Source organism: Coenobita brevimanus, chromosome 54 (genome assembly GCF_032717465.1).
Source record: "Coenobita brevimanus isolate Jiangsu-jjx chromosome 54, ASM3271746v2, whole genome shotgun sequence".
Lineage (NCBI taxonomy): Eukaryota > Metazoa > Arthropoda > Malacostraca > Decapoda > Coenobitidae > Coenobita > Coenobita brevimanus.
In genome coordinates, this window is record NC_137007.1 from 29,834,787 (window position 1) to 29,856,489 (window position 21,703).

The window sequence follows — 21,703 nt, forward strand, 5'->3', positions numbered from 1 at the left end:
TAGAGTTTTGGTTAGTGTCTCTATCTGCTACGTTTTATCTTGCTGACTAGTCTCTACGTCAACCCGTCCTTTGGTGGGAGAATAAGATATGGATGATGATGACGATGATGATAATGGTGATGATGATGATACGTCTGAATGGGTTAGATTAGCTCTTTCATGCAAGGAAGAAGGAACCAAAGGCCAGGAGCCCGCAAATTGTTCCTTCCAAGAAAAAACAAAAACAAGATAACAGAGAGGCAAATTCAAGATCAGTTCATTTCGATATGCCTGGGCACACTGCGTTTGAAAGACTGGAGATCATGGGAGGTAAGAGGGAGACAGTTCCAGAGTTGACCTGTTGCATACATGAAGGACTGTGGGTGACCATTAACTCTTGCATTAGAGAGTTGGACAGAAAAGGGATGAGAATTTGTTGCTAGACGGATGCTACGTGCCCGCCGTAGTGGTGGAGGGATGCAAGCAAACAGTTCAGAGGAGCAGTGACCATTCAAGTAACAATATAAAACAGATAAAGATGCAACAGTGCTACGAAGAGACAGAGGTTGAAAGGAGACAGTGAGAGGAGGAGAGTTAATGAGACGAAAAGCCTTTGCCTCCACCTTGTTGAGAAGAGTTGTATGTGAGGAGCCTCCCCACACATGAAAGTTGTACTCTGCACAGGGGCTCCTTTTAGATATCAATCTTAACTTTTTTATATTTTGTCTTTGCATCTCTGGGCAAATCCTACTCACATTTTGAGATTAATTTTATACTTTTCAGGCTTCTTTTCTTCTTTGTATTTCTGGCTTAAGTAAAAATCATATACTCACCTAAACGCCTGTCATATCAAATTATTATTATTATTATTTTTTTTTTGCATAATCATTTCTTTACGTTTTACCTCTGATCAGTTGATCATTAAGACTACAATTTCGCTTCTAAAATTTGGGCGGTTGGAATCAAAATACAAAATAAGAAAAGAAGGCAAATTGAACCAACGTTTTTCCCATTGAATACCACATTCGGTCATTCTCTCTCTCTCTCTCTCTCTCTCTCTCTCTCTCTCTCTCTCTGGTTAATCAAATGACGGTCAGCGTCGGTTTTTCGTTTCCAAGTTGATAGTGGTTTGATGGATTGAACTACATATAAAAAAAAAAAAGCATTGACGATCAGTTCTTTCTTTCTTTTTTTTTTTTTTTACTCTCGTACGATAACATTTTAAATTTAATTCCCGTTCTCATCAGATTATATTTATTTATTGATTTCTTTGGTTTTGTTTTCTTGGTTTATTTGTTTGTCCGTTTGTTTTATTTGTTTATTTTTAGAGACGCCTCCTACGGAAAGGATTTGAAAAGTGTCCCCCTCTGCTGAGTAAATTTAAAAATATCGAGAGAGAGAGAGAGAGAGAGAGAGAGAGAGAGAGAGAGAGAGAGAGAGAGAGAGAGAGAGAGAGAGAGAGAGAGAGAGAGAGAGAGAGAGAGAGAGAGAAGCGTGTGATATCAGGCCGGTCAGACAAGGTGAGACTCTTAGACAGGTGTGACACAAGGGCACTCTGGCACTGACCTTGGCTCTCTCTCTCTCTCTCTCTCTCTCTCTCTCTCTCTCTCTCTCTCTCTCACATTGTGAATCAGGGAGTTATTCAGGGTAAACAGATCTAAGCTTAATTTAAATATATTTGGCTTGTGTACTAAATGAACAGTAGAAAATTTATTCATTATCATCATCATCATCATCATCATCATCATCATCATCATCATTACCACCATCATCACCATCACCACCACCACCACCACCACTGTCATCATCATCATCATCATCATCATCTGGTGTGTGTGTGTGTGTGTGTGTGTGTGTGTGTGTGTGTGTGTGTGTGTGTGTGTGTGAGAGGGCAGGTGCATGAGGGAGGCTGGTTTATATGCAAGGGTGTCACCTGGCCAAACTTGATAGAGCAGAGCCGACGACACGGTTCACAATTCAACCAAACTTGACTTTATCCAACTTCACTCACTCTCCCAACTTAACCTGATGCCATCTAGCATTGCCTAACTCACTTTAAATAAACTTAACCTAATCTAACTTTTCTTAACCTAATCCAGTCTCATCTAACTTGACCCAATCTAACTGTACTGAACTTAACCTAACGTCACCTAACCCAGCTTCATGTAAACCACCTTGGTCTACAATAACTTTGCCTAACTTAACTCTCTCCAACCTAACTTATCGTAATTTATCTTCACTAACTCAATATTACCCAAAACTAAGGTAAGCTGACTCTGCAAACTTAATCTTCCCTAACTCAAGCCTAACTTACCATCGCTTGATTTAATTCTACTTACCTTGACCTACGTTAATCTAATAAAATTTAATCTGTTCCCCTAATCCACACTAATGACTTCCAACACAAAGCATTCTTTCGTGTGTTATTTTCCATTCCCATAACCATTCCCAGATCTTAATATATTTACGATTATTTTTTATCAGTTTCATTAAGAAGAGAGTCAGTCCTTCGCTGTACGAGAATTATTAACCATATCCTTTTTGCTCCAACCTGGCCTAAAATTCCCATCTCACTGTCTTGAATGCTGTGTTGTAAGACCAAATGGACACTAGAATATGATGCTAGTCACGAAGCGGTGCTATGAGGAGGATTTAGAGCAGTATTTTTTTTTTTTTTTATTGTGGCTGAGTTACATGAAATAAGCCTCAAAAGGGCGAAAATCTGGGCCAAGCGAAAGTAAACAGAGCATACCAGTACACGTAACTAGTAAAGACGATGTCAGCCATTCCCTTTAATAAACTTCAAGTAAAGAGTGACGACAGACAAATGTGTTCTTAACTAAATAACAAATACATAGGCTATCAATAACCGACAAAGACTACAGAACATTCCCTTATTTTAACAATGGACACAAAAATAGCCAACAACGACTGTGTTAAATATGATCGTAAATATACACAACGAACATAATTAATCAATAAATACAGCATAGAATATACACATACCTAAATAAGTGTCGTAAACACCAACGAGTATTGGATGAATAGGACTATAAAATATCTTACTTCTTTAACACCAGAACGTATTTTTATTCTTACAATTTCGAGTTTTTTTTTTTTTTTTTTTTTTTTTTTTTTGAGGAGGTAGAGCCTTTTAAGTATTTAGGGTCACATGTTGCTGTGGATGGAAGAATAGCTGCAGAGGTGAAGTCTAGAATGAATGAAGTAGGAAAGGTGCTGGGAGTGAAAAAAGTGTTTAGATGTCGTTCGCTTAGAATGAATAAGGGTGTTGTGGTACCGACTGTGTTATATGGGGCTGAAACATGGAATATGGGTGTAGCAGAGAGGAAAAGTTTGAATGTAATGGAGATGAGGTGTCTGAGGAGTATGTGTGGAGTGACACGTATGGATCGAGTGAGAAATGATGAAGTGCGAAGGAGAACTGGACTTGTTAGGGAGATGGCTGATCGAGTTGAGCAGAGGGTGTTGCGATGGTTTGGGCATATGGAGAGAATGGATAATGAGCGATTGGTGAAAAAGATAACTAGATCTGATGTGAGAGGTGTAAGGCTGAGAGGAAGACCACGAATAGGATGGATGGACAGTGTGAAGAGAGCATTGGATGCAAGAAGGATGTCTGTTGAGAAAGGAAGAGTGGTTGTGAGTGATAGAAATGAATGGAGAGAAATTGTGAATGAATAAATGATGACGCAGCCCTGAGGGGATATTCTCCCGCATTTTGTCTGATCAACTGATCAGGTCAAAGGGGATGGGTCTGTTATGATGTGGCAGGGGTAAACCAGCTCTGCTGTCGGGCCCTGCTGCGGATGTCACTGATTGCACTGCGCAGTTGACCCTCGTGCAATGTGGTGCGGTAAGAATCTGTCCCTTCTCCCCTTTGGGGCTAAGATGCGAATGAATGTGTTTAAATGGATGAGTAAATTGGGAGTGTGTCGTCCTATCTCGGCTACCTACCTTTCCTTGAGGGAAGCAGCCTAGGTATGTAGATTGATAGGATGTCGTTTTTTTTTTTTTTTTTATCTTTTATCTTAGGATGGAGTTTTTCAAAAGAAGGGATTAGATAGAGCCTTCCTCAACTTTTTTCTCAATATGGGGTTCTCTTAAGCTCAATTAAATCCTCTGGCCGTAGGGGAAAAAAACACTCTCTGACCGAAGGATATACATAACGAACACTAAAACAAAGAACAACTACTTACTTTGTTCTTAAATAAATAACAACAAACATAGATAAGCAACAACGAGTGAGCTATAAATCACACACGCCTCCCAAGAGTAGTTAAGCTTCATGACACGAGGCAAGGCACCAAAATTGAAAGTCGCCGGAAAGGTAGGGCGGGCGACTGAGCCTGCCCTGGGTTCATATGCTGATAAAACCATAATTGAGTCGAGCGACCCGACAAAAGGCAGTGAGCGCTGAAAGTTGGAGTCGAGAGAGCGAGGCGCCGTCCTGAATATTAACGTGACCATGATTGTGAGAGAGGAACAGCCTGGAGTACAGCAACAGCCTTCCTCTCTCTCTCCCTCACTCACTCCACCTCGCATATTGGCTTCGTTCGATTCTGGTTCCCTATTCGACCCTCTGGAAGCTTGGTATCCTATAGTTCGGTACTGTATTTAGCTGTTTTTGTTTTTTGTTTGCCTGACTGGTTGTTTGGTTTCATTACTCTGTTTGGTTCTTTACGTTTAGTTACTCTGGTTTGGTTTTTCTTACTGTATTCAATGATCCATGTTTAGGGGTTAATTTTCTTTGGCTTTTCTTTCTTCTTCTTCTTCTTTTTGCGGTGGGGTTCATTTGTTGGTTCATTCAATTATGCTACTGTATTAGGGTCTTTTTTTCTTTCATTTCGCTGGTATCGATTCTGTGTTGGTTATTTTGGGAGGAACACAGGAGTATTGTCAATCTGTTTTCATCCGACGGAAGTGGACCGTTCCCACAACTTGGATTCTAAGTAATGACTGTATTAAATTTGATGAACCTGGATTATGAAGCAGGAATCAGTCCCCAAGGTTACTCCTTAATTTTATTCTCCACTCTGACGACACGTAGCCGTCGACTGAACCGAAAAGGGTGACGGATCATTGGAGGTGAAAACAAACCGACATTCTTATACCGTGGCGGTGAAGCGCTGCCATCCTCCCTCCTTTCCTCATTTGGCTCTGCTTGACGCTTCTTCGCATTATTTTTGTTTTCGATTCTCTTGCTTTAGTACTGCTGTATGCGTGTGTGTGTATGTGTGTGTGTGTGTGTACAAACTCCATCCAAATAACATGGAATCATTTAAGTTGGCATGATGGCGCGGGGCAATACCACTGTGAGCAATACACACCTTTGCGCCAACTTGTAATTGCTGTGCCATGTCCAGACGTAGCGCGGGCAAAAACAAAATGAATGCTTGAACGAACAGTAAATATGCCACAATGTACAAGAAATTTAAGGAACAAAAGAGTAGAATAAGGGCAGCATGATAAAAAAAAGTAATGACATAAAATGCAATATGTATAAATAATAATATGCAATAGGAGCGGCCTCCCATTATCCACTCTGCCTAGTGCTCTGTCCCTCCACCCTCTCTCTCTCTCTCTCTCTCTCTCTCTCTCTCTCTCTCTCTCTCTCTCTCTCTCCAAACAAAAGGTAAAATCCACCAAAAATTCCCCTCAACAATGCACCTTTACATAATCCTGATCCCCAGGGATTATCACCAGCAACAATTGTGCCGTCATATTAAATCCAATGCTCTTTCCAATCATCCAATCCTGAACTCTGATTGGACGCAACTGATTGGGAGTGGCTTAACTGCTTCCAGGCATGTCACTCTCATAAACTTTGATTTGGCGTGTTTCGCTTACGGGGCACTTCATGACAAAATCTATTAAGTTTCAGAGCAATAGCTGCAAGACAAAGCCTACAGGGCAAGCTCGTTATTTAGAGGCCGGAGCTATCCTTACTGCAGCCGTAAAAATAGTTCCGGTCTTCAGTAAGCTCATAGTTTTCTCCGATATTATCCAGAGTTGGTACTATGGTCGAGGGGGGCACCTCATGACAAAATCGACGAGGTTTCAGGCCAGTAGCTTAAAGATAAAACCAACAGGGCAATCTCTGAGTTGGCATTGCCCTGCGACCATCATCTTCGCCCTCTGGTTCCTGAAAGTAGTACGTTTCGTCCTAGGCTGCCCCTCCTCATCTTCACCAAAATTCTTTGAAATCGGATAACTAATAATTCTGCCAATGTCGGGAAGCTCCGCAAGGAAACAGTGACATCTGACAGCCACAGATCTCCTTCAACTAAAAATCTCGCGTTACTTAATACAAATAACTGTGTCCCAAAATAAAAGAATTAGATAGTGGGAGTAAGGTATTTCCTTGTTTCACAGCTCGAACAGCAATCTCCGTATCGCATTGTAGATTCCAGTGCCTCATTATGCATCGTAACCCTTTCCATCTAAGAGTTTTTGCCTAAGCTGAATAGTATCTGGTAACCTGAATAACACTCACTCACACACACACACACACACACACACACACACACACACACACACACACACACACACAATATCGTTACATAAACCTTTAAAACATACTTATACAGTACTTTCCCTTTTCGTACACTGTTCATCAGGCAATATCTAGGAATTCTACACATCGTACACAAAACTATCAAATGGAAGAAAAACACACAAGTTAATATATGAATAAATAGCGCTACAGAGTATAAAGCCACCTGAAAATACCAGATATTGAACATTACTCACACTTCCTGGACTGGTTCGCCCGCCCCGGAGTGTTGTCTTTATGAAACACTAAATAACATTATGCAACACGATTTTTGTTCCTGGGTAGTGGGTGTTATTTTCTGATAGTTTCGGTCTCAGAACCATGAAAAATGGCTATTACTCTAGTCAGACTTCACTTTTGTGACTAGTGATTTTTATGCCTTCAAACACGTGAAAAATGGCTACATAGGCAGAGTGAGGTGAGTTCTTGGGTGGACGAAAAGCTTCACCTCATGAATGATTTTACATGTATCTGCATATGCCGACGTCAGCATTGCACGTCATTTAGCTGAGCTCGGTGACAGGCTGAAGCACATTATTCTAAGAAGAACCGTTTCTGGACGCGTCGTACCTTTCCGGGTGTGGGCGCTGTCAGCTGAAGTCAGTCTGAGCTGAGCTTAGTTGAAAGGCTTGTAAATTTGTATCATATATCAATTCTTTATCGAATTACGGATGAACTGTGGATTTTTACAGTAACGGTGCTAATTCTGTTGTACTCTAAATTCTATACCATTGTTTTTGTTTTTTCGATCATTGCAACATGAATGTATCTATTGTTCAGAGATGTCATCTAGTGGTTGTAAGCATTCCGCTGATGCGTTTTGCTATATTTGTGGTCAATTTATTAAAATGAGAAAGAAGATATATTCTGCTGAGGCATCTGTCAAGATGTGTGAAGCTTATAAGGCATATTTTGACAACGTGAAATGGGAGCCACTTGTGGACCCTAGAAAAGTACTGATGCCACCCTTACACATCAAATTGAGCCTCATGAAACAATTTGTCACGGCCCTGGACAAGCTGTCGGCGGCATTTTAGTACCTACGAGACTTCAGCCCCTGCTATCGGAGGCGAAAATCAAAGGCGGTATTTTCGTTGGTCCACAGATTAAGAAGATCCTGGAGTGCAAGGATTTTCCCAACAAGCTTCGGAAAGTGGAAAAAGTGACCTGGGACAGCCTGAAAGCAATGGTTCGCTGTTTTCTTGGAAATTACAAGGATGAGGACCATATGGAACTAACTGACAACCTCATAAAGAACTACGGCGCCATGGGCTGTAGAGTGTCACCCAAGATTCATATGTCTCATTCCCATCTTGATGAATTCAAGGACTTGGGCGCATATTCTGAAGAGCAAGGAGAACGCTTCTGTCAAGATATAATGGACTTAGAGAGGAGATACCAAGGACAGTATAACGTGAGCATGATGGGGAACGGGACTACATTTTGGGGCTGGTCCGTGAAAGTGATCTGCTATACAATTGCAAATCGCGAAAAAATATTCGATTCTAGACTTCTATAATTTCATTCATTATGTATTCAATATTGTTACATGTCACTTTTCATATTTATATGTTTTCTTTTGGCTCCTCGCGAAGGAAAAGACACACCCACTCATTCTTTCTACAGAAAATTAGTAAATATAAAAAATCATTCTCCTGTTTACAAAAGCGAAGTGTTAGGATGATGATATATGTTCTTTATAGTTTTGGAGCAAAACAAACAAGGAAATAGTACTTATTACACAGGAACAGACTTTATTTTTTTTGTTACATAGTGTAATGATTATTGCTGGAATCGATGCAAATGGCGGCTACAATAAGAACATGCTGCGTACTCAGAGCTCAACTTCTTGCCCTCTGAGTACGAGTAACTGACTTGGGTTCTTTCCAAGACCGGGTCTAGAGCATGCAACCAAAGGAACAGGACTCAAACACAGGCTAGCCAGTCTTACACGTATATTACCACAAAAAGATATAAGTGCAGGACACAGTACAAAGGACACAGAACAAACACAATATCAGCACATAAGAATAGGAGCTGGACTACAGGAGAGTAGGTAGGCCTAGTTGCAGGTGTCACCCAGGTGTGGGAGGCGTCCCGTCAGATGTGCGCCCTCGGGAGAGGCGCAGGTACCTGGTCGTGTGATGGATCGTCCGGTGTGGGCTGCGGAGTGGTGTTGAGGGAGGCTTTTCTCTGGTGGGGGTTCGGTGCGGGTGGCAGCCGCCGGGACTGGGGCCAAACAGGGCAAGCAAGTGCTGCTCTGCGCCTGCCCTTTGAGGATGAGGACGGCTCGCCGGTTGGTCTGGGTAGGTCCCGGCCTGGAGTCCTGGATGCTTCCTTCAGTGGCTGGGGGCTGTGGTCTCGCCGGCGTCGAGAGGCCATCAGGGGCTGCCTGCAGCCCTCTTCCTCGGGAAGTCCAGCAGCAGCTGGTGACGTCAGGGTGCTGGCAGTAGTGAGCACACTCCCAGGCTCACGATGGGGCTATTCCAGACACTCTCCAACAGGGACTCCACTAAGGAGCGAGCTCCACCCCTTGGGGTGTGGGGGGAGCGAGAGGGGCATCCCACTCAGCCTCCGGAGGAGTGAGCCGAGCAAGGGATGCTACCCTCGAAGGGAGCCACAGGGATAGCAGACGAGGGAAGTACCGTGGATGTTCCCTCCCAACGGCACAGTGGATGCAGCCGCGGTTCTACTAGTCCCTGGGACAGCAGGTGAGAGGAGTTCGGTGGACGTCCTCTCCCCGACAAGCACGGTGAGTGTTGTCACGGTCCTGCTCCCGGTGGGGGCTGCAGATGAGGGAAGTACGGTTGACGTTCCCTCCCCGACGGGCACAGCTGGCGCTGCCACGGTTCTGCTTTGCCCTGGGAAGGCAGGTGAGAGGAGTATGGTGGATGTTCTCTCCCTGACAAGCATGATGGGTGTTGTCGTGGTCCTGCTTGGGTCTGTAGGTGAGGGAAGTATGTTGGACGTTCCCTCCCCGACAAGCACGGTGGGCATTGCCGTGGTCCTACTGGGGACTGTGAGAGCACAAGTCCCACCTCGATCCTGGCGAGTGCTGGTTTGGCTGAAGAGTAGTGTGGCGGGGTGGCGTACTTCCCACTGGCTCCGTTGAGGGGAAGAGGAGCACATGGTGGCGGGGGATGTAGGTCCATCTAGTCTGGGCCCTTTATGTACCTCCCTGTGGTCTCTCCTTGGGGTGTAAAATGCCGGGAGTAGTGACTGGGGGCAGCACAACACCCCCGGGAGGAGCCTACGGAGGGGCAGACAGAGCGCGACCCAACCCCAGGCGACAGGGACATAAGTCCGCCTGGGCCGTGTGCCCCTATGACCCGGAACTTGCCTGCAGCCACCTGTAACAAGTGAAATGAAACTTAACAAATTCATCACAGTGGTGGCCGAGATTCGATCCCGGGCCCTTGCGCTTGATACGCACGCATGTTACCACTGAGCCAAAGAGAGGATCCTCACTGTGCCTCTAGGCAACACAGGCTTTTATACACACCATTACACACCATAGCAGGAAAAGGAGACTCCCTTGCGGGCGAGCTGACCCTCGACAGGATCGGGGTGGAGCTACTCCTATAGCTCAAGGCAGCACCCCTTTGATGGCCTGTAGCTGCGCCCTTTAGTGAGATGACCTGTAGCTGCTCAAACCTCCTTCAGGAGACGACCTGTGGCCACTCAGAACGTGCCCAAGAGACGGCCTGTAGCTGCTCACTCCTCCTTCAGGAGATGGTCTGTAGCCGCTTCTGCCTTCGTCAGGAGACGGCCGGTAGCCGCTCGGAAGGTGTCCTCGAGACGGCCCGTAGCCGCTCAAACCTCCTTCAGGAGACGGCTGGTAGCCGCTCGGGAGGCAATCAGAAGATGGCCTGTAGCCACTCCCGCCTTCGTCAGGAGACAGCTGGTAGCAACTCAGAAGGTGCCCTTGAGATGGCCGGTAGCTGGTCCCCCGCATGGGCCACGGCCAGTGGCTGGGCTTCAGCGATGGCCAGTAGCCACGCCCCTAAAAGGCCACGGCCAGTAGCCATGCCTCTAAAAGGCTATGGCCAGTAGCCAGGCCGTGTGGCAGGAGACGGCCATAGCCACTCCTCTGTCAGGTGCTGCCACACCCCCGCAGTGACACAACACAACCTTCAGGAGGAAGGTCCCAGCCCCAAGGATCTGTGGAGAGGCCCTGTGCTATCCAAGGGTTGTTCTCCTCCCAGCCGGCTCCAGAGGGACCCTACCTGATGGACTCCGACGAAGGCCGACACCGCAACTCACCCCTGACAGAGTCCCCGACAGCAGGAGATTGCAGTTGCTGGGCCCCTGAGGCCGTCCCCAGGACTCCCATGTGAAGCCTCTCCCCACCCCGATGCAGACAACCCTTGTCCTTCGTCAAGCGCCTAAGTGAGCTCTTCAGGAGGCTTTTCGGCCCAGCCCTGAGGGCCGCACTCCAGCTCCCATCCCCGACAGTGCAGGGCCCTTTGCTGCCCACAGCCCCAGACGAGAAAGGGCGCCCCCACGAGTGATCCTGTGGCCGCTGGATACAGAGGCCACAGGCGGGACTCAGCTCCCATCAGGAGTCAGGCTGTGAGTTCTCCCGCCGCCCCCCCCAACCACGCCTCCACCCCACCGACAGTGAGTGACAGTGAAAGTGCAGTGATAGTGTAATTGTGACCTGAATATCTGGCAGTGTATTATCCGAGGGAATCTAAGTCCGAGATATATTAATGTGTGATAGTCACGGTTTGGACAGATAGTGAAATAATGAGAGAAAGAAGGAAGACCCAGCCAGAGTGCAGTGATTTCAGTGAACATTAGACTCGGCCTTCATAGTGTGATTCCTCTGCACTACGAGACCTGTGAATAAGTTGCCCATCCTAAGCACAGCGTATATTTCCCTCAAAGTGACCGTGACCTATTCTCCTGCCCAAAAGACCTTAAATACTGTTCGTTGTGCTATTCACCTATTGCCCTGAATTGTTGTCCAAATAGTATCCTGCGTGATTCTACTGCCCATGATCCTTGCATACTGTTGTTGAGACATCTACCTGTTCCACATATAGAATTTGTCACTACACGTGTTAGGTTGTTGCCTTGAGTTTTTGTGTCCTACCTCTCTCTAATTTGTCTAAGCTCCGGTCTAGAAAGAGAACCCAGCTGCACACTAGGCGTTCAAGGGACGGGAAGCCGACCCTAAAACACCTAGCATAACAGGGTGCGTATTTCGTCATCCCGTCCGCACGCCTCCCTGTGGTCTGCCCTTGGGGTTGGGAGATATATATATATATATATATATATATATATATATATATATATATATATATATATATATATATATATATATATATATCTCCCATTGGATCCCAGGGGTGCTGGGCGAGGCACTGCGCTGGGAGGGTACTAAGCGTACCGCCCTCCTCCTATCGGCTCATAGTCGCGAAGCTCATAGGTCCCTAACCAGGGGTTCCCTACTTTATAAAGACTTGAAAAATCCCAGTTCTGTCCAATACTCGCGACACCGGGCGCCATATATATATATATATATATATATATATATATATATATATATATATATATATATATATATATATATATATATATATATATATATATATTAAAACCATTAGTCTCGCGAAATGCTTTAGTTTCGTTGCGGAATGAGGAGAGGGAAATAAGAACGACCGGAAATAAATAATTAGACGAAGATAGTGGGAGAAGGAGGGAAGAGAGGAGACCGATAATGAGACGTAAGTCTAAAGTGAATGAAGTAGGTGGAAGAATAAGGTGAGGTAAACCGAGAACGAGATGGGAAGATAGCAAGAAACTACTGGCAGAGAGGAGAGACTGAGAAGAATGTTAAAAAAAAAAATGGTGAAAGGAATAAAAATAATAAGTCTAAAGGCAGAGGGAGACTGCAAACAAAACAAATGACATAAAGTACTTGAAGCTGGCAGGGGAATGTGGGGGAGATAAATCATATATTATGTGAAAATTAAAAAAAGTATAGTGCCTGAAATGCGTGGCTTTAACAGACGCATATTCGGTACTCCCGAAGAAACGCCCGGAGAATACCATAGTATCCCCGACAACAGGGCGAACCAGAAACAACGGAGTTCGCCCACGAGAATGCCGACACCCCCACTCGGACCCCACGGGGTAGCCGCCACTAGCCACCACCACTCCGGGCAACAACGACGCATGTCAGCCCGGGCCGTGCGCCCCTGTGACATTCAACCACCACGCCGCCGCCACCGTAGGCGAAAGACACTACCTTCGCGTGGCGGAATCACTGAGTTAGCTAGGGGTGGAGTCAGAAACAACACTCCAGGCAGCGCCCCTCTGGTAGAGACGATCTATGGTCGCTCCCACAGTGATTTGGTAGAGACGATCTATGGTCGCTCCCACAATTCCCAGGTAGAGACGATCAATGGTCGCTCCCACAACGTCCAGCTAGAGACGATCAACGGTCGCTCCCTTAGGACCCCGGTCGAGACGATCAATGGTCGCTCCCACAACATCCAGGTAGAGACGATCAATGGTCGCTCCCTTAAAACCCCGGTAGAGACGATCAGTGGTCGCTCCCACAACGTCCAGGTAGAGACGATCAATGGTCGCTCCCTTAGGACCCCGGTCGAGACGATCAAAGGTCGCTCCCACCATATTCGGGTAGAGACGATCAATGGTCGCTCCCCTAAAATCCAGGTAGAGACGATCAATGGTCGCTCCCCCAAAGCTCAGGTAGAGACGAACAATGGTCGCTCCCTTAGCCCTCCGGTCGAGACGATCAACGGTCGCTCCCCCAAAGCCCAGGTAGAGACGATCAATGGTCGCTCCCTCAAGACCCAGGTAGAGACGATCAATGGTCGCTCCCCTAAAATCCAGGTAGAGACAATCAATGGTCGCTCCCCCAAAGCTCAGGTAGAGACGATCAATGGTCGCTCCCCCAAAGCTCAGGTAGAGACGATCAATGGTCACTCCCCCAAAGCTCAGGTAGAGACGATCAATGGTCGCTCCCTTAGCCCTCCGGTAGAGACGATCAATGGTCGCTCCCTCAAAGCTCAGGTAGAGACGATCAACGGTCGCTCCCTCAGCACTCCGGTCGAGACGATCAATGGTCGCTCCCACAATATTCGGGTAGAGACGATCAGTGGTCACTCCCCCAGTGTCCAGGTAGAGACGATCGATGGTCGCTCCCAGGGCGTAGTGAGGAGAGGAACGTCTCCACAACCGGAGACTGAACTTCAGGGGTCTCGCTCCAGAATATCCCGGAAAGACCTCCCTGCTTCCCCCGGTCTCTGTTCCCTACGCTTGGCCTTCGAGCAGACACACCTGTCGGGCCCCCGTGACAACCGCTGCCGCAGCCCTCCCCTGACGGCGCCCCTGGTCGTGGGAGACCGCAGTCTGTCGCCTCTTCCGGCCCTCCCTAGGACACCCGGGTGAGACCTCACCACGCCCCCGCGACGCCGGGACCTGACTCAGAGGTTCCTATACCTCTTCGGCCCCAGTCCTACGGGCCTTACGCCGGAGCCCAGTCCGGAAACCCCCGGACGCGAGAGGACGCCCTCGCGAGCCGCCCCGTGCCCTCTCGGCTCACCCCGCCCTGACGACGCCCTCAGTCCGACCGGATCGCCGATGACGTGTCCTTGTTTCTCTCCATGAGGAAATACGAGTGACCCTGTAATAATCGTGAAGTAGGTTAAGTGTGACTCCCTTTCTCTTAGAATAAGTATTGTGCAGTGACTTTATGTAATCTCCATTGGGGTAAGTCAGAACACAATATCCAATTGGAGGACGAGAATGTGGGTTGAGACCTAAAGTGAGAATACATGCGAGTGTCACCCCGAATCTTTCTAAAGACATATCTCTAGAACCCGAAGAAAGACTAAAATATTATTGGAGTTCTATTGGCTAGCCTCTAAGTAATATTGTGGAATAGTATTTCGACTTTGTTACGCGTTGTGAAGCGAGAGTCTACATGTCATACCTAGAAGATGTGTAATGAATAAGTTTGTGCCTACAGAAACCTGTTTCCACCTAAATATCAAGGAAGGCGAGTATTAATGATATTTCCCTCCTCCGCATGCTACTCCTAAAAACTCTCTCCATTCCTCGCTCCCGCTCTTAAAGCCAAAGTAAGAATCAGAGTTATTTGTCAAAGAATCTTCGCCAACAGAAAACACCTAAACTCCCTTGCTAATATCGGGCATCCTTCAATATTACCATAACTGTCTCCTCGCCGTTTTAAGTCGCTCTCCGTGTCTCCCCTACCTCCTCCTGGTGGATCACAAGCCCCCCCCCCTCCTCCTCACGCGCTCCGCGCGCACCTGTATATACTGCACTCCTAGTACTAAGATTTGTTGTATTGTCATTAGTATCTAGAAAGCTAGTATCCTGCGAGATACACATATCTCAGATAAGGTTTTTGTATTGCTCTATATTGTGTTGTAATATCTGCTGAAGTGTCCTGTGTCTGACTGTGGTAATACACGTGTATGGTGTTGCCGAAGGTTTTTATGTCCTACCTCTCTTTATTGCACTAGCTCCGGTCTCGAAAGAGGACCCCGCTCCACGTTGGGTAAAATAGGTACGAGAAGTCGAGCCTAATTCTACCCAGCATTACAGTGCCACAGAGGGAGACCAGAAGGAGCCCATAGAGGAGCACCGACAGTGCGCCGGGACTCAGGGCGACAACGACATAAGTCCGCACGGGCTGCGTGCCCTTATGACCCGGAGCTCGCCCGCCGCCACCATAGCAAGAAAACAAGACTACCTTCCGGGCAAGCCGTCCCCAACCAACACTGGGGTGGAGCTGTTACTCCAGCTCCAGTCAGCACCCCTGAGACGGCTGGTAGCCACTCAACCCTCCTACAGGAGATGGCCTGCAGGCGCTCTGGAGGAAAACAGGAGATGGCCTGTAGCCGCTCAACCCTCCTGCAGGAGACAGCCTGAAGCCCTCCCGAGGGAATCGGGAGGTGGCCTATAGCTGCTCTGAAGGTGCTCCCAACAAGACAGCCTGTAGCTGCTCGACCCTCCTACAGGAGACAGCCTGCAGCTGCTCCAGAGGCAAACAGGATATGGCCTGTAGCTGCACTAAAGGTGCCCCTTGAGAGACGGCCTGTAGCCGCTCTGAAGGTGCCCCTCGAGAGACGGCCTGTAGCTGCTCTGAAGGTGCCCCTCGAGAGATGGCCTGTAGCCGCTCAACCCTCCTGCAGGAGACGGCCTGTGGCCGCTCCAGAGGGAATCAGGAGACAGCCTATAGCCGCTCCCGCCTTCGTCAGGAGACGGCCTGTACCCCTGAGTCGGCCTGTAGCCGCTCCTCTCCCCAGGCTACGGCCAGTAGCTGGGCCTTAACGATGGCCTGCAGCTGCGCCCCCAGAAGGCCAGAGCCAGTAGCCGGGACCTACGGCAGGAGACGGCCGGTAGCCACTCCTCCGTCAGGTGCTGACTCCTGCTCATCGACTTATGACCCAGAGGGAGCCACCAGCCTGGAGGAGTACTGGAGAGGCCCCCTGACTTCTATCGGGCTCTTCTCCCTGCAGCCGGATCCAGAGAGGACCCACCTGACGGACCCCGACGCAGGTCGACGCTGCTGCTCCCTCCTGATGGCGTCTCTGAACACCAGGGACCGCAGCCCTCAGGACCTCCAGACCACACCCAGGACCCCCGGGTGGGACCTCCCTACACCCAGACACCGGAGATCTTCGTCCTCCATCAGGCGCCTGAGAGAGAAGTTCAGGCAGTTATTCAGCCCCAGCCCCAAGGGCTGTACTCCTGCCCCAAGCCCAGAAAGCGTGGGGCCCTTCGCCACCCGCAGCCCCAGACGAGAGAGGACACCCCTACGCATGATTCCGTGGCCCCTGAACACGGAGGCCCCCGGCAGAACCCAGCCCTGTCAGTAGGGAGACTGGGTCACTTCTGCCGCCCTTGTACCTTACCGCCACAACGCCCAGACCCGAAAGGAGTGACAATGAAAGCACAGTGTCCGTGACTTAGTGACATGAAGGCAGAGCAGTGAATTAACCATATAATGGAAGCCAATGCAAAAAACACCAGTGACAATATAAAAGTGGTGGACAAGCCTACATCTTTTCTATCCTTAATGACCTAGAGCAGCTGGTACAGCACCCTACCCGTATCCCTGATCGCCTTGGAGAGAGCTTCAACATACTTGACCTCTTCCTCACAACTAATCCTTCTGCTTACTCTGTTAATCTTTTCTCTCCGTTGGGCTCCTCTGATCACAACCTTATCACCTTAACCTGTCCTATCACTCCGGTACGGCCTGTGAACCCTCCAGGGAAACGACATCGTCTGTGGCATTTTGGAACCGCGGACTGGGAGGCCCTCAGGCAGTACGTCTTTGATTTTCCCTGGAATGATTATTGCATCCATGGCCGTGAGCCATCTGAGTGTGCCTTGCGCATTACGTAGGTTATTCTCTCGGGCATGGAAGCATACATTCCTTTCTCATATCCTTTGACTAACGCAAGAAAGCCTTGGTTTAATCACGCTTGTTCTAATGCTGTCCGCAACAAGGAGAGGGCCTACAAAAGGTACCGGAGCCAACCCACCCCTCAATCACATCATCTTTACGTTTCTGCCCGGAATCGTGCTAAGGTTGTTCTTCGCTCTGCTAAAAATAATTTCATCCTTACTAAATGCTCTCAACTCTCCAACTCGAATTCTTCCCGCTCCTTCTGGCACCTTGCCAAAAACCTTTCTAACAACTTTACCTCATCATCCTTCCCTCCTCTTTTCTACTCTGATGGTTCTGTAGCTATTTCTTCTACTGATAAAGCAGATCTCTTCACACAGTCTTTCTCCTCCACTTCCACCTTAGACGATTCCGGTGCTGTTCCTCCATCACTTCCCCCCTCTGACTTCCTCATGGCTGACATTAAAATTTCTTCAGTTGATGTATTTTCTGCCATCACTGGCCTCAGTACTAACAAGGTATATGGGCCTGATGTGGTCCCTCCTGTTGTTCTCAAGAACTGTGCTTCTGTGCTTACACCCTGCCTAGGCAAACTCTTTCGCCTTTGTCTGTCAACTTGTACCTTTCCTTCTTGCTGGAAGTTTGCTCTCACTCAGCCAGTCCCAAAGAAGGGTGACCACTCCCAACCCTCCAACTATCGTCCAATTGCTTTAACGTCCTGTATTTCAAAAGTTTTCGAGTCAATTCTCAATAGAAAAATTTTAAGGCATCTTTCCTATCACAACCTTCTTTCCGATCGTCAGTACGGGTTCCGTCAGGGACGCTCCACTGGCGATCTTCTCACCTACCTTTCAGACTCCTGGTCATCCTCCTTTTGGGACTTTGGCGAAAGCTTTGCCATTGCACTTGACATCTCAAAGGCTTTCGATCAAGTCTGGCATAAATCTTTAATTTCCAAACTGCCCTCCTACGATTTCTATCCTTCTATCTCTGCCTTCATCGCTAGCTTCCTTTCTGGTCATTCTATAGCCACTGTTGTAGACGGCCATCGTTCTTCTCCTAGATCTATGAACAATGGTGTTCCTCAGGGCTCTGTCCTATCACCAACTCTCTTCCTTTTATTCATCAATGATCTTCTAAGCTGTACATCTAACCCTATCCACTCATACGCTGATGACTCCACCCTTCACCTTTCCATTCGGTTCCTGCAACGCCCATCTCAACAGTTACTTCAACAAACAAGGGATGAGGCTATGGCACACCTAATGTCTGACTTGGCTCGTATCTCTGACTGGGGTAAAAATAATATGGTTGTTTTTAATGCATCTACGACTCAGTTCTTACACCTATCAACCCGACAAAATCTTCCACAGGTATACCCACTAATGTTTAATAATATTCAGCTTAATCCTGCATCATCCTTGAACATGCTTGGGGTTTCATTTACTCGGGGCTTATCTTGGAAAGATCATATTACATCTCTTGTAAAATCTGCTTCCAAGAGATTGGGTGTGCTAAGCTGACTCCGCTCTTTCTTTACCCCTGCACAATTGTTGACTCTATACAGGGGTTTTATCCGCCCCTGTGTGGAGTACAACTCTCATGTGTGCGGAGGCTCCCCACATACAGCTCTTCTCAATAGGGTGGAGTCAAAGGCTTTTCATCTCATTAACTCTCCTCCTCTTACTGACTCCCTTCAACCTCTGTCTCTTCACTGCACTGTTGCATCTTTATCTCTTTTCTATCGCTACTTTAATGGTCACTGCTCCTCTGAACTGTCTGCTTGCATTCCTTCACCTCTACGACTGGCACGTAGCACCAGTCTGGCAGCAAACTCTCATCCCTTTTCTGTCCAACTCTCTAATGCAAGAGTTAACCGTTACCCCCAGTCTTTCATTTATGCAACAGGTCAACTCTGGAACTGTCTCCCTCTGTCTGTATTTCCTGCTGCCTATGATCTCCAGTCTTTCAAACGCAGTGTGTCCAGGCATCTCAAAATGATCGGATCTTGAATTTGGCTCTCTATTGTATTTTGTTCTTCTCTTGGAGGGAACTGTTACTGCGGGCTCATGGCCTTTGGTTCCTTCTTCCTCGCATAAAAAAAAAATAAAAAAAAAAATAAAAATAACAGTGAAACCGTGAACACGGCCAAACAGTGAAATACGGGTCTATAACAGTGAATACGCTACCACCTAGTAACGCCGCACCACACTAAGATCATACACAGACCCCAGTGTTAAAGTAATAGTTACCAACAGTGAAATAGTGCCACCCACTCCACAAATATCTAACCCAGATTTCCCGCAATAGTAATATATAAACCTCTGCCCTAAGTGCTATTCACCCTACCCGACCTTGACCTGAGTAGTATCCTGCACAATACTAGTAAGCCATATCTAGGCTTAAGAATTATAATTGTCCAGTGTATCTGTATTTGTAACATCTACCCGTTCCACTGTAGAATTTAGTAATACATGTGTAAGGTTGTTGCCTTGAGTTTTTGTGTCCTGCCTCTCTCCTATTGTCTAAGCTCCGGTCTAGAAAGAGAACCCAGCTGCACACTAGGCATTAGAGGAATGGGAAGCCGACCCTAAATGAATAAAGTGAATAAAGCCAGAGAGAGAACTGGGAAAGGGAGTCGGAAAATAAGTTGGGTGAATTACATGAATTAAAATGATGCCCGTATGAGGAGAGGGAGAACAAGGACGAGTTCAAATAAAGTCGAGGAAGCTAGTGGGAAATTTTAGAGGAGAATAAAATGAAGAGTATGATGTAACGTGGTTTGAAGTGGCGTTAAAATATGGCAAAGAAGTGTTAATTGTGGCCAAGCTAAATGAACTTAGGGATGAAGTATGCATATGAGGGAAAGAGAAATTTAATGTCATTCTCTCATTATCATAGGTATCCCCTTCATTTCATGTTTTTTTTTATAGGGTCCAGCATGCTTGCATGTGTCAGCCTTGGTTACATAATGGCAGCTCTCCTTGCTGCTCAATCTCTGGCAACTTCCCTATTTAGTTCCTAATCCCTGAATATCACACTCAATGACCTCGTCCCACGTCTTTTTCAGTTTACCTCTCGCAACCCTACCCCTAATGTTAAAGCATCTCACTTCCTGCAACCAATTATCTTCCTCCATCCTCTCCATATGCCCAAATCATCTCAATCTACCTCTGCTCATCACAACATCAATACACTCCAGTCTCATCCTACCTCTCAAGTCTTCCATCGTCAACCTAGTCCCCCCAGGCCTCTCCTTGGGCGACTAAAATCATCTCTATATACTGTAGCTATAAATCAGAAAAAAAATCATTATAAATACAAAGGACAATAAGATATACTTTATTTCTTCTATATACATAAATTGTTTCTGCCCACCATACACTAGGTATCTGCACACAATGCTGACGGGAATAAACATGTACTGTACAACTTTACTAAGGAAGCAATCAACATATGTAAAGCCTCCACTCCACTCTATCATCTTTCACATGTCCATTGGCAAGTCATATGACAATAAAACAGTAACAGAAAGCCTTATAAATGTTTAAAAACTGCATTGGCAAGATATTCACATTCTGAATATCACATGTATGCAATAATACACACACACACACACACACACACACACACACACACACACACACACACACACACACACACACACACACAAAATTAACCATGCAAGCATGCTCATACACAAATATCTCCACACATTTACAGAAGGTTCTCAAGTCAAAATACTATGAATATCGCACCAAATATAATCTGCTTGATGTGATGGTATATAAGTAACTCTCGATCTTATCAGCAGAAGATATAAAGTATTGTTGAAGAAATGTATGACCACATTCTGTTTATTAATTTTGTACCCAACAGTCCCTGGAGAAAGAGGAGCAAATATACTGACCCTGGTTTCTCAGTGTGACATACAGGGTAACTGTGATCCCTTCTCTTGTTCCTGACATGGGATGTGATAATTCCAGTGCCCAACATATGTGATGCAAGTAGCATCAACACTACTAACACAAGAAGGAAAAGGGCAGGAAGGCTGAATCACTGGCTGCCACCTCCTGATTTCATATTCCAACAGGAATTAAGAAGTCACATTCAAGAACTCCCCATACCATATATACATGAGTACTAGGCTTCGGCTGATATAATTACCACGACAATATACGAAGATACACAGTGCTGAAACAGAAACTAAATAAATATCACTACAATATCTAATACCTGACACTGCATCCTGTGATGGGCGACTGACAAAAGGTCTTTCAAGTGCTTCTATCTGGAGGACATCTTCATGCACTAGCACTGATACTGTACACGAACATCTCTTAATTATCTCCCTATCTCCCAAAAAGGGGATGATATATTGCAGCAGAAGGGCAATTACAGCCAGCAGTCCACCAGGTTCATATCTAAATGAGCCTGGAGAGAGAGAGAGAGAAAAAAAAGAAGTTCCTTCTCCCAAGACACACTTTCATTCCTCTTTTACAGTGCACCCTAATTCTGTCCCTATACCTCACACCAATAACTTAAATACCATACGGTATATATCTAACAAGCAGTTATGAGTGCTTTACATAAAAACAATAACCAGATAGAGTACAGTACAATCTCAAATCACCATATATATTGTACACATCAAGTAAGTAAGCTTATTACAACTGAAATACAGCAAGGCAGAAAAGTCTCTGAAGGATTATGAAGATAAGAAGCACCTA